Source organism: Felis catus, chromosome B1, assembly GCF_018350175.1.
Source record: "Felis catus isolate Fca126 chromosome B1, F.catus_Fca126_mat1.0, whole genome shotgun sequence".
Taxonomy (NCBI): domain Eukaryota; kingdom Metazoa; phylum Chordata; class Mammalia; order Carnivora; family Felidae; genus Felis; species Felis catus.
The window spans coordinates 81,214,551-81,228,423 of NC_058371.1; the positions used below are offsets into that span (position 1 = coordinate 81,214,551).

The following is a 13,873-nucleotide window of genomic DNA, read 5'->3' on the forward strand; positions in this document are numbered from 1 at the left end:
ACTCTTATTTAAATGTTTGATAGAATTCACCTGTGAAGCCATCTTATCCTGGACTTCTGTTTGTTGGAAGTTTTTTGATTACTGATTTAGTTTCATTGGTAGTAATTGGTCTTTTCAAATTTTCTATTTCTTCCTGAACCCGTTTTAGAAGGTTTTATGTTTCTAGGAATTTATCCATTTCTTCTAGGTTATCTAATTTGTTGACATATGATTTTTCCTAATATTCTCTTATATCCTTTGTATTTCTGTGGTGTCATTTACTATTTCTCCTTCATTTCTGATTTCATGTGAGTCTTCTTTCTTTCTTGGTGAGTCTGGCTAAAAGTTTGTCAATTTTGTTTATCTTTTCAAAGAACCAGCTCCTGGTTTCATTAATCTATTCTATTCTATTCTTTTGTTTTGTTTTTAGTTTCTATTTCATTTATTTCTCCTCTAATCTTTATTATTTCCTTCCTTCTACTCACTTTAGGCTTGCTTTGTTTCTACTTCTCCCTAATGGCCTCTATTATTCTTATGTGAAGACAAAGGATTAAAAAGTGGCATTTTTGCTTTATCCAAATATGAGGACCAGTGACATTCTTTCTGAAGGGATCTTGGTCTCCCCTCCTCATAATTCTATTTACTGAACCCATGTATCTATTTTCCCCAAATCTAAACCATCCTGAGTTGGTGCTGTGAGTTGATTTACTTCCTATTTTCTAAATATGGGATAGCAGCTGGATTCAAGCACATTTCCTGGTTTCCTGTGACTTGCCATATGCTTGGATCACTTATCTCCACAGCTGGAGAAATGGGGGAGAAGTGATAGAATATACTTGTGACCCACCACATTTCATCTTAGGTCCAAAATCAGGCAGTGAGGGTCATTGTTTAAAGAATGATTTATGAACTCATTTCCTTACTTCCTACTACTATCATCCTTATCCCCCTAAACCCACCTAAACATATACACACACCTCCCTATTGTTGCTAGTAAAAATTCTTCTTAGTGTTTGGGGGTGGGGGTATTATTCATGGAGATATCATACTGGAGGAGTCCTGTGGTCCACATACATGTAGCCAAAGGTACACTTAATGGCCCCTCTGGTCGAGAGGGAGAGAGGCTCTCAGCAGAGGCAAAGGATTAATGAGAATGAAAGGTGAAGTTGCAGTGATTTGTGGGACTTATTTTGAGAGTGGAATCAGCATGCCTCACTGTGCAGTTGAATATTGGTGGTAGTCGTCACTTAGAATTCATCAGTGCTTACGTATTAGCTCACATACTGGATAATATGTAGAAAATATCTTTTTCTCTTCACTTCGTTTGAAAGAGCTGTGGAAAAATAAAGAAGAAAACTGGGGAGTGGGAGGATAATTTAACGGAGACAGATGGTGGTCTCCTTCGGTTCCTTGTGCTAAAGCCTTTGTGCCCTGTTTATCCCATTTTAATGCTGTTGAAAATATTTTCTCCTAACACATTGTTTATGTTAGAAAGCTCTTCCTATCCGACCCTTTTTCGGCTTTCTGGGAGACACCCAGAGCTACAGTGTTCATCCTGTGTGTAACAGTGAGTGGTCAAGAAAAAAACAAACAAACAAACAGTGAATGGTTAAGTATTGGGGCCTCATTCACAGTTTAGGTGTTCCCTCCCCTTCCTCCTCCTGCCACCAGTTGGCTGTTTTGGTGCTCTTCAGCACCTGCACTGGAGAGGACACAGGAGCAGAGAGAGGAAAGGAAATTAAAATGAGTCATTTATTGCTACATATAAGTAACTTTGATTTAAAAAAAAAACATTTGGAAAAGAAGGTTGAAACACAGCCAGAATACGTTGTGAGGATACCCAGGCACTTACGTCTCCAAGAATTATGGGGAGTTAAGAGCCCAGAGGAACCATTTTCCAACATCACATGGTCCCACCCATGGCTCAAGGATCTCCACAAGCATAGTACTAGGGACAGTGCCCTATCAAAAGCAAAGCCTCATTTATCATTGGCTATGAAGGATTTGGTTCCTGGCACAAGTATGTAAAGATGTCTTAGGGGTTTAAATGAACCCTATTCTTGAGTTCTTAGCCTTTCCATTTTTTCTTTATGGTCTTTTGTCTTTCTTATTTTTTTGTTTTTGTATTATATGTATTATGTATTATTCTTTCTTTTTTTTTTAAACTTTTTTTTTTCAACGTTTTTATTTATTTTTTTGGGGACAGAGAGAGACAGCATGAACGGGGGAGGGGCAGAGAGAGAGGGAGACACAGAATCGGAAACAGGCTCCAGGCTCCGAGCCATCAGCCCAGAGCCTGACGCGGGGCTCGAGCTCACGGACCGCGAGATCGTGACCTGGCTGAAGTCGGACACTTAACCGACTGCGCCACCCAGGCGCCCCTGTATTATTCTTTCTTATTATTTTGTTTTCTTTCACTTATTCATTCAACATTGAGCTCCTATTATTTTCTAAGCCCTGCTTTAGGTACTAGGGACACAAAGGGAAATAAGACCGTGCCCTCTCCTGCATGGGTCCTACATTCTTTTTCCACCCCGTCTATAGCTGCCCATATCTCACTCTAGTTAGTTATTGCCTGGGTTCTACCTCTGTTGTTATGTGATGTTCTGCTCTGCATCATGTTTACCAGCCCTTCCCTGGCTGCTGGAAGCATCAACCAATGGAAGAGAAATAGTCAGGACTTCTCAACAGAGATAACTTGGGACGTGATTCAGTAATATTTAGCACCACCCAAGGAAAACATTTTAAACTTGTCTGCATATACTCATACCCTGTTATCATCTTTTAATGGAAAATACTTAAAGTTTAGTAAAACTCAGTTACTGAAATAAAACTCTTCATGTGCTCCTTCCTCTCTCTGAGTATTAGGGACTCTCTCTGTCCTTCTCCCTCCTCTTTGTGCATAAAGCAGTGGTCAACCGATCACCTAACAGAGATGGACCTCACTTTTTGGTTATTTTTTTTTAAGTTTATTTATTTTTTTTGAGAGAGAGAAAGTGAATGGACAGGCGGGGGAGGGCAGAGAGGGAGGGAGAGAGAGAATCCCAAGCAGGCTTCCCACTGTCAGCACAGAGCCTGATGTGGGGTTCCAACTCACAAACCTTGAGATCATGACCTGAGCTGGAATCAAGAGTCAGGCCGTTGACCGACTGGGCCACCCAGGAGCCCTGCTTTTTGGTTATTTTTATGTCAGCAAGAATTTAACTGAATCTTTCAGGGATTCTGCTTAAAACCTATGCATTCATCCCCTCCCACCCCCAACTAGCATTCATGTTCATTGAGGATATATAAAGGCCAATTAATCACAGCAGATGAGGTGGACAGGGCTTAGATTTATTAAATGGCAAAGGATAATAATGTTAAATAGATTTAACGTTAGATCAGATACTTTAATTGACCCTTTTTCTCTCCTTTCTTTCTTTTTTCTTTCTTTCTTTCTTTTTTAATGGGAGACAGGCGAAGTATATGCTGGACATTAGATGAAAAATAGGTTAATTTTTAAAAAATGAGATCATTTGGAATGTTACCAAATGGCAGACATACAGTTTAAATGCGCCTCTTTAGCTAATTTCTAGTGAAATCATCAAATGAAAAGAAAACACGATGATTGGGAGAGGTTTTACATTAACACCAGGACACTCGGGGGTCAAAAGATAATGACTGAGCCACCCTACATCATCTGCTGGTTGGAGAAGAGCCCCCGGTGACCAAAGCGTTTTAATGCTTGATTGTCATTGGACACAAGTGAAATTGAATGCAGAATTTGTTTAGCGTGATGGACGTGTTCTGACTTGTGATCGTCTTCTGCACGTCCAAAGGACCTCCTTTTCATCACGTGAGCCTCCTGTGTCAGCTAACACTAGGTAACATCATACTCAGAATAGAGTTTAAATTTGTGCTACGATGGTGGTCCCAGTTTTGTGGCCAGTCTGAAAACACCAGTAAATGCCCAGCTGAGATATCCCAGGCAAGGACCTGTTGCATTGCTTGCTGGCACAGAGGATGTGAAGACAAGTTTAAAAGTCGACTGAAGGATAAAGCATCAAGTACTTTGCTTTAATAGAAAATAAGGTTTCTTGGACCCCTGAAAGAGAACTTCCAGGTCTCACTAACTCTTCAGCCTTTAAAGTTCAAGTTCCATTTTTTAGGACATATTTGTTCTTGCAGACTCAGATGGAACACCTGGTGTTCCTCATTGTATGTTTTTATTTTTGTTTAATTTTCATTTCTTCTAATGTTTGTTTACTTTTGAGAGAGAGACAGAGCATGAGCAGTGGAGGGGCAGAGAGAGGGAGACACAGAATCCAGAGTAGGCTCAGGCTCTGAGCTCTCAGCACAGAGCCTGATGCCGGGCTCGAACTCACAAACCATGAGATCATGACCTGAGCCGAAGTCGGACACTTAACCAACTAAGCCATCCAGTTGCCTCCCTCATTTTATGTTTTTAAAAATTTGGTTCTAAGTTGACCCCCTGCTTACCTCTGTCTAGTGAACTGTGAATTCTAGTGTACATAGCCAAATCATCAGATGTCTGTGTACCCTCCTTCCTGGATGGCCATGTACAGCATGTACAGCACTGCTAGAGGAGAAACACTAGGTGATTTATAGTTTTGGTGAGCCAATTCCAAAGGCCAATTCTGATAAAATATCTTTGATAAAATATCTTTGAAATTGTTTTGGGAATCAAAAACTGTGTGTATGTGTGTGTGTGTGTATGTGTGTGTGTGTGTACTAGAAGTCATGTGGGGCTCCTCTGTTGGGAAATACTGTTTTTGAATTTTTTTTTTCAACGTTTATTTATTTTTGGGACAGAGAGAGACAGAGCATGAACGGGGGAGGGGCAGAGAGAGAGGGAGACACAGAATCGGAAACAGGCTCCAGGCTCTGAGCCATCAGCCCAGAGCCTGACGCGGGGCTCGAACTCACGGAGCGCGAGATCGTGACCTGGCTGAAGTCGGATGCTTAACCGACTGCGCCACCCAGGCGCCCCGGGAAATACTGTTTTTGAAGGTCCTCGTATATTACTAGAAGAACTAGAGAGAAATCTGCTGCATCACGGTATTCTTTCATGGAGAGCATTTCCTCTCATTTTCCCCAGGAGCAGATGAGCTGTGTGCCCACAGGGAGAGTAGGAAGCTGATGTGAGAGAGAGCCTGTGTTCCCTCTCTCTGGGGTGTGGCAGCATCCATGGAAAATCCTCAGCCTTAGATTTCGTTACTCAGAGCAGGAATGGGGAGCTTTTCTGCTGAGGCCCACCGTACTCTACGCGTGGTGGAAATGAGCCAAGGGCCACACCGTAGAGAAAAACGAAACTTAATATAAAACTTCCCAGGGAGAAGCATATACCAATCCAGTCCCCTAAAGAGCAGCAAATTGTGTCAGGATGCGTGTGCTTGTGTTCCGAGTGATGGCTACTTCAGAAGGACAGGGTGGGCTAAGAAAGAGGAAAGGAAGAATAGCATTCAGCATCTAAGACTCGGGTTCTTAATATCCATACGGAGAATGGAGCTAAGTTTATCTCCATTTCGCTGGAGACCCAGCCCCAGTCTTAGGGTGAGGGAATGGCCGCCGGGCTGAGGCTGGCCTCACTCCCACATTGCTTCTCTCCGAGGAGAAAGAGTCTGACAGATAGTGTCAGACTTCTGTGGAATAGCATTTCCATTTCTGCCTCCACCCTCACCGCTGCTCGAGCAGGCCTGGGGCTCGGTCCTTCCCCGAGCAACCCAGGAAACCCAGCCCAGCTCTCCATCCCTTTTTGATTTGGGCAAGGGCAAAGTCAAGCAAGAGAAAGCAAAGGCAGAAAGCGGCCGCCTTTATCAGATGCCGGTGGTGCCAGGCCCCGCGATGGGACGTTACCATGTGATCTCACTTCTTGTTCCCAGTTGTTCATGTCACTTCACCTGGTCCTTTTGACCTGCAATGTTGTTCACAGGGTGTTAATAATAAAACCACCGTCTATGGGGATCAGGTTTCATACCCGGACGGTGTGTTTGTGACCAACAAGAACCCCGTATCTTTGCGGACGGCAAGATGGAGATGAAAGATTTTTAACTTATCTAATTGACAGGGATAGCCCTCTCAAAAGTGTACTGTTTCCGCCTGGCATACATAGTTGGTGTTGCTCCTTAAGCTTCTTGTTATTCTAAAATGCTAGCTGGGGATCGTGATGGTGAACCGCCTGGAGAGTGAAACGCCTGTGTCCATTTTTGTTGTCTGTTTCAGCGCCGTGGCCAGTGTTCCATCCTTTCACACTTTTTTGAGGTCATTGCATGTGTGAGTGTCTGTGTAGGACTGAGGAGTCAAGAGACAGAGGATAGCATCGCATACCTCCTGTGTGCTGTGCTTCAGGTGACACGTGTGACGGATAATACATGAAGCACATCGAATGTGCCAGGGCCGGGGCAATGTCTTGGGGATGGAAGACAAGTGGGAATCTAGCTCTCCCCTGCCAGGTTGGCCCAGAGGGGACACGCGTGTGTGAGTAATCATTGCAGCGCACTACAGGATTTGCAGGGGCCGTACAATCTAGAGATAGGATAGAGCGGAGAGAGAGCGTAGCTCGACCAAGATAAAGGAATGCTGCTCACAGAGGGGACACCTGAATACAGGTCACCCTTGAACTACACAAGCTCGATTGTGCAGGCTCACTTCCATGTGGGTCCACATCTACAGGGATTTTTGCGATAAATACAGTACAATGCTGTAAATGTCTTTTCCTTATGATTTTCTAACATTTTCTTTTCTCTAGCTTACTTTATTGCAAGAATACTGTTTAAGATGGATATGGCATACAAAACTGTGTTAATCAACTATTTATGTTATCATTAAGGCTTCCGGTTAACAGCAGGCTGCTAGTAGTTAAGTTTTGGGGGAGTCAAAAGTTTCACGTGGGGGCTCCTGGGTGGCTCAGTCGGTTAAGCGTCCGACTTTGGCTCAGGTCATGATCTCACGACTGGTGGGTTCAAGCCCTGTGTCCAGCTCTGTGCTGACAGCTCAGATCCTGGAGCCTGCTTCGGATTCTGTATCTCCCTCTCTCTCTCTCTCTGCCCCTTCCCTACTTGTACTCTGTCTCTCTCTTAAAAATAAAGAAAGAAAGAAAAAGAAAAAAAAAGTTACATGTGAATTTTCTTTTTTTTTTCTTTTTATTAAATGTTTATTTTTGAGAGAGAGAGAGAGAGTATGAGCAGGGGAAAGGCAGAGAAGGAGACACAGAATCCGAGGCAGGCTCCAGGCTCTGAGACGTCAGCACAGAGCTGGACGCAGGGCTCGAACTCACAAACCACGAGATCGTGACCTCAGCCAAAGTTGGACCTTTAACCGCCTGAGCCACCCGGGCGCCCCTACATGTGAACTTACACCTGCAGGAGGAGGAGTTGTTCAGAGGCCAAGTGTACTTTTGAAATCTGAATAGGATGTGATCGGGGCATTTTAGAAGGGAATAGGGTGAGGAACAGCATGGCACGTTCAGGCAACTGGAATATTTCAGCATCACAGGAGCACGAAGGCACGTGGAGGTGTGCTGAGGGATGCTGCAGGGAGTGTGGGGCTGGGGCTTTAGAGGGGATGGAACTAAGGGGAGGAATGATCTAAGGGTGCAGGAACCCCAGGGCAAGAATGCGGCGGCTGGCCGGAAGCTCAAGGCTCTCATGAAGGTGCCCGGGTGCCTCACTCCTTCTCTCTGGGTTTCCATGAACACACCATGCTGGGCCACTCCCTTTCCCCCTCCTCTTTTTTTTTTTTTTTTAATTATTTATTTTTGAGAGAGAGAGATTGTATGCGCATGAACACACAGGAGAAGGGGAGGGCCAGAGAGAGAGAATCCCAAGGAGGCTCTGCTCTGTCAGTGCCTGTTGTGGAGCTCGAACTCACAAACCATGAGATCATGACCTGACCTGAAGTCAGATGCTTAACCAACTGAGCCACCCAGGTGCCCCCTCCTCCTCTTTTCCTCATTCTTTCTTCCTCCTCCTAAAAGTAGAGGTAACAGTTCTTCCCCATCCGCTTCTCTCCACTCACCTTCCTTTGGATCTCCCCAAGTCCTCTGGAGTCAGATGACTGCTGGTCTGTGTGTCACTTGTCACTTTTCTGCCCACAGCCATCCCGACCTCCACTTCCTGGTTAAGTACTTAGGCAAAACAGAACTGAAAGTTCCCTTCCGTATTTCTCCCCAACTCAACTTTTCTATGTTCCTACTCCTGTTGGTAGCGTCTTCCAAATCTCAAGGCTTAGAAATCATAGAATTATTTTTTTAATCACGCTCCCCCTCATCCGGGCCACGTTTAAACTTTCCTTGTAATTTCTCTCACATTGGTCTCTTCATTCTTTATTCAGACTCCTAGCCAGTCGCCTCCAGCTCCTCCCCATTCAACCTCTAGAGTATCCTGTGAATCTCTTCTGTCCCTGTGACCTTTAGTTGAGGCCCTCATCCTCTCCTTGCTTGGATTACCACCATAAGCTCCTAACAACTGCCTTCATTGCCACTTCCTCCCAGGCCTTCCAAGTGCCACTGCCAGGTTGGCCTTCTGCAGTGCAATCCGATCGTGCTCCTCCTCTGTGCAAACCTCCCAAAGGCTGGCTCCTCCCTGCCCCCTCTCCCTAAGGCTTCCGGGCCCCCACCTAAGATTCTGCATGCTGTCCCTACCTACCTCTCCGGTTTTATTTCTCTGGAATATAATGTGACCCTTTTTGTTAAACGGTTGTTCAGGGAAGGATTTGGCTTCAGCACCAAAGTTTCAGCATGAAGGACTTTAAAGGAAGGGAGGGAGGAAGGGAGGGAAAGAGGGGGAAGGGAAGAGAGAGAGGGAGGGAGGGGGAGGGAAGGAGGAAAGAAGGGGGAAAGGGAGGGGAGAAGGAAGGAGGGAGGGGTAGGCAGGGGGAGAGAGAGAGAGGAAGGGAGGGAGGGAAGAGAGGGGAGGGAAAGAAGGGAGGAAGGAAGGAAACTCTTACCCTGGAGCCAGACAATAGAACAGTGGTTACAAGAGGTTGGGGGGGAAGAAGGGATGGGGAGTTAGTGTTTAATGGGTAGAACTTCATTACGGAAGGTGAAAAATTCTAGAGATGGGTGGTTGGTGATGGCTGCACAACAGTGTGAATGTACTTAAACTGTACACTTAAAAATGACTAAAATGGTAAATTTTATGTTAGGTGTATTTTAACACACACACACGCCTCTTGGACCTCTTGGCCAAACTGAAGGTGTAAAAGTGAGAGGCAATTGAAGACGGGGGTGAGGGAATCTTGGAGACAACTGTGCTATGATCCCCTCACTGCAGGGTGGTGGGGATGAGGGAAGAGGGACTGGCCTCACCCCAACTCTAGAGAGCACAGCTTAAGGGGCGCCCACTGGGGCATTTGTCCTGTTTTCCTCAGGAGGGGAGCCTAGCACACTGGGGTCTGACGTCTGCCTGGGAAATCTAGAAGGTGGGAAATGGAGAGCTGCCTTGGGGGCTGCGTGCATGAGCGCCGAGAGCCACTGCAGTACTGTGTGGGGTCTGAGCTTGCTCAGTTTGTAGGATCAAGTAAAGAGGGAGGTGTTAAATGTGGCTCCAGGGTAGACCATTTTCCTGTGGGACGGATGGCATGGGTGTTGTCTTATATGGCTTCCAGTGGGGCTGCCTAGATGATTGGTGGTTGGCAGATTCCTGGGTCGGTGGAGGGAATAAGGGACCCCAGACAAGAGGGAGTTCAGCCAGGTAAAGGGAACTACAGGGGAAAGATCACCTCGAAGTTAAAGGTCTCTGAAGAGGGGCGCCTGGGTGGCTCGGTCCGTTAAGTGTCCGACTCTTGATTTTGGCTCAGGTCACGATCTCTCCGTTGTGAGATAAAGCCCCAAGTGGGGCTCTGTGCTGACAGCTTGGGTTGGATTCTGTCTCTCCCTCTCCCCCACTTACTCTCTCTCTCTCAAAATAAATAAATAAACATTAAAAAAAAAAAAAAAGATCTCTGAAGATCCCATGCTTGAATCCCATGAGAGAAATGCCTGCTGGCCTTAACAGGGTGAAACCATTCTAGAACAGGCTAGCAAAGACCTTTCCCTCCTCTGTCCCCCGCTTCTTCCCCCGCCTTCTCCAGCTCTTTTCTAGGGTCTGAAAGGGCCACTAGTGTGCTGGGGAGAAGGCAACAAGAAAGGGAGAAGAAGCAGATCCTTTCCTCCCAAAAGGCTACCTGTCGACACTTCCAGGGAAGGGCAGGGACTCACCTTCCCAGAAGGTGGAACTGTGGACTAACACGTGGGATTGGGCCTTCTGGATTCTGAATCAGGACCATTTTGCTGCTCAAAGGACCATAAGGCTTTGAATTGTCTAAGAATTACCAGGTTATGGGCCGGCCTGAGTTTTCTCACCCAGGGACAGGAGAGGAGCTCTTTCTACAGGGCAGTTTTAAAGAGACAGTGGAAGACAGGAACAGAGTTGCTTTTATGTTTCTATTCTATGCTATGAGTCTGGCTTCTTCAAGGTGCCAGTTCCACCTCTCCATGCTGGCCCCCCAGCCAAACCAGAAAACATGACATTCCTTGAACACTCCAGGTAGAGTACAATTCTGCCTTTGTGCTGCGGTTCCCCGTGGTCCTTAACTCCTCTTCCCACTGTATTTTATTTTTACCTCTTTTATTAGAGGGCTGTTTATACTTGTCTGATCATTCATTTAGACTAAAAGTGCTTGAGGGCCAGAACTGTGTCTTCTTTGCCTCTGTATCCCACATAGCCTCTATCATAGTACTCAGTATGCAGTGGACATTTAAAAAATGGCGGAAACAGCCACACGATGGATGAATGACATAATCCCGTTCGATAATTACTAACATGTACTGTTTGTGAAAGCAAAAAAGACAATATTATTGCGTTGTCATTGCTTTTTCCCCTCTGCCAAGCAGAGTTTAAATAGGACTTACCTAATTTGAAACCTACTTCTCCTATGCTACCAGGCATACACAGTGTTCTAAATACTCTTTTTTTTTTAATGTTTATTTATTTTTGAGAGAGAAAGAGACAGAGCACGGGGGGGGGGGGGGGGGAGGGTCAGAGAGAGAGAGGGAGACACAGAATCCGAGCAGGCTCCAGGCTCTGAGCTGTCAGCACAGAGCCCCACATGGGGCTCGAACTCACAAACTGTGACATGGGGACCTGAGCCCAAGTCGGGTGCTTAACCAACTGAGCCACCCAGGCGCCTCTCTAAATACTCTTGAAGAGGAAATAATCACCTTTATATGGGCATATGTTGTCATTTTTTTGTTTTTAAAATTTTAAGTAAAGGACAAAATATCTATATTTATCATAGAAAAATTACAAGATACAAATGAGCATTGCAATAAACAGTCACCTTCAACCCACGTCCCACATATAACCTACTGTTAATACTCTTGTCTTTCCTCTTTTTCCATGTGCCAATTTCTTTCTTGGAATAGCAGAATAAGTCACTTGGGGTAAAATTAGTATTTGTCCTATTATTTTAGGAAGACATTCTAGAAGGATTTATAATGCACATGGAGAAGGAAGATGATGGGAATGAGTAAACCCTGGATGGGTAGGCATGTTTCTGGGTGTGGGAGTCCAAGCAAAGAGTGAAATGATTAATTCAACAATTGTTTTGTCAGGATGCCCTAGGCAAAGGGAAGAGAGAGGACCGGTGGGGATCTCTAGCTGACTTGGGATCTGTCCCCAAGTCAGCCTGCCTTCTGCCTCCTACGCTAGCCTGTCCAGGCACCAGCTTGAGATGGGATTAGTATGTGAGGGAGCCTAAGCTATAACTTAAGAGCAGTTTTTCTTTCTTACTTGCCTCGGGTGCAGATTAAATTTGGGGGAAGGGGCTAAACGTCAAAGTGTCGCAAAAACTTTATAGCAGCGGTTTTCGGTTCGGGTGATTTTGCCCCCTCCCCGCAGAGGATATTGGCAACGTCTGGAGTTATTCGTGGTTCTCACACCTGGAGGATGGGTAGTACTGGTATCCAGTGGGTAGAAACCAGGGATGTTGCTAATCATCTTAGAATGCACAGCACAGCCTCCCCAAATGAGAAGTATCTGGCCCCAAATGTCATCAGTGCTGAGGTTGAGAAACCCTGCTTTAACAACAACAACAACAAAACCATTTGGCAATAATGCTATTTCATGGAAGAGCAAGAAGCACCAAGATATTTCTTATATTATGCCTCACTTGCCCCCTGAGATGTCAGTTTGAAAACTCTTCTCTGTGAGTCTCGAGTCTATCAGGTAGATTAAAAATGTAAAGGTTTTTTTTTTTTTTTATCAGTAATCAGCATTTTGTGCAGTTTTGAAAGGTCAAGAGTTATCATAAGAAAGGGCAGACAACACTTCACGTAAATCATACTTGAAATTATCCCAAGTAGCTTTCAAAACCTGATACCATTCAAGTCCGTGGTTCACCTAGCCACGGGATTTTTAACCCAGGGACAACGCTGGGGAAAGGGGATGGGAGAAGATAAAGAGCTACTTTCTAGCTTTGCTCTTTATATCATTGAGGTTCCTTTTAAAAATTAAGTGAATCCTTTGCTGGCATGTTTTGTGTTTGTCCTCAAGCCTTGGAATGACTTGCAGGGTTCGGAGACATCACTACCTACCTGTGACACTGACCCCACTGTTTGTTTCCCAAATATTTAGTACTCTGAGGGAACACAAAGAGGGAAACGTGTGTTGTGACGGCACCTATGAGTGAGGTAGCTAGGTAGCTAGAGGTCACGGTGGCCGTCAGGTCACCAAATCCCTAAGGGGTGGCCAGGGGGTAGAGTCAGCACTCCAGAAAGAGGCAGATGGACTACAAGTCAAGGCAGAGAAGCTAGGTGTGTAACTTTGAAAGCTTAATCTTTTCTTTTCTTTTCTTTTCTTTTCTTTTCTTTTCTTTTCTTTTCTTTTCTTTTCTTTTCTTTTCTTTTCTTTTCTTTTCTTTTCCTTGCCATGACTGAATCGATGAACTTGGTTTTTATGAGTTTCACAGATGTACCGAGAAACAGCAGCTTGGCAAGAATAGGGAAAGGGGGGAGGGATCTAAATTAAATATAACAGTTGCTCGCAATTTAGTTGCTGACAAAAACACAAGTCATTTTCCCTGAAAAGCATGTGTAGTATGTCAAGGGGAAAAAAGAACAATTAGCACACTTCTTATGTAAGCTTTTATTGACAACACTACATTAACTGTAATCATTTAATTAGAAATGCTCTTCTGTCTTCTTTCCTACAACTCAATAAACTGTGCATGTACTTGGCTCTCACTTTTCTCCTGCTTTGTAAGGAAAGCATAGTTTTCTCTAACCACCCCAGCTCACAGCAATGACCTTGGCTTGTGTCTACATGACTCCACTTTCTCGTCTTGCTAAGGTCAGGGCGCCACAGCAGAATTCCATAGACTGGGTGGCTTATAAATGACAAAAATTTCTTTCTCACAGATCTGGAGGCTGGGAAGTCCAAAATCAAGGAGTTCAAGTATTTGCTGTCTGGGAGCTCTCTGGGGTCTTTTTTATAAGAGCACTTATCCATTCGTGAGGGCTCCACTCTCATGACTAATCACCTCGCAAAGGCCTCGCTTCCAGATTCATATTGGGGATGAGGTTTCAATATATTAATTCGGGGGTGGAGTGGGGCACATTTTCAGTCCAAAGCACTGTCTCTGTTTTCACATGCCCTTTTCCACTGTGTCTTGTCCTCCTCTATAAGGACACTTATCACTGGATTTAGGGCCTCCCTGGATGATCTAGAACAATCTCATCTTGAGATCTTTAACTTAATCATATCTGCAAATACATTTTTTCCAAATAAGGTGGCATTCACAACTTCCCAAGATTAGGATGTAGACATATTTTGAGGGGCCACTATTTGCTATCTATCTGTCTCCTCTTTTTTTTTCTCCCAGAATGCTGAGTACGCTGTAGTTACTAGTAAATGCT

At 44.8% G+C, this 13,873-nt stretch overlaps 1 protein-coding gene across 12 annotated transcripts in view; it reads left to right on the forward strand.

Annotated features, from left to right (window-relative positions):
• Positions 1-13,873, forward strand: part of ZNF827 (zinc finger protein 827) — a 174,789-nt gene that overhangs the window by 77,430 nt on the left and 83,486 nt on the right. The gene's annotated exons all lie outside the window — the stretch shown is intronic.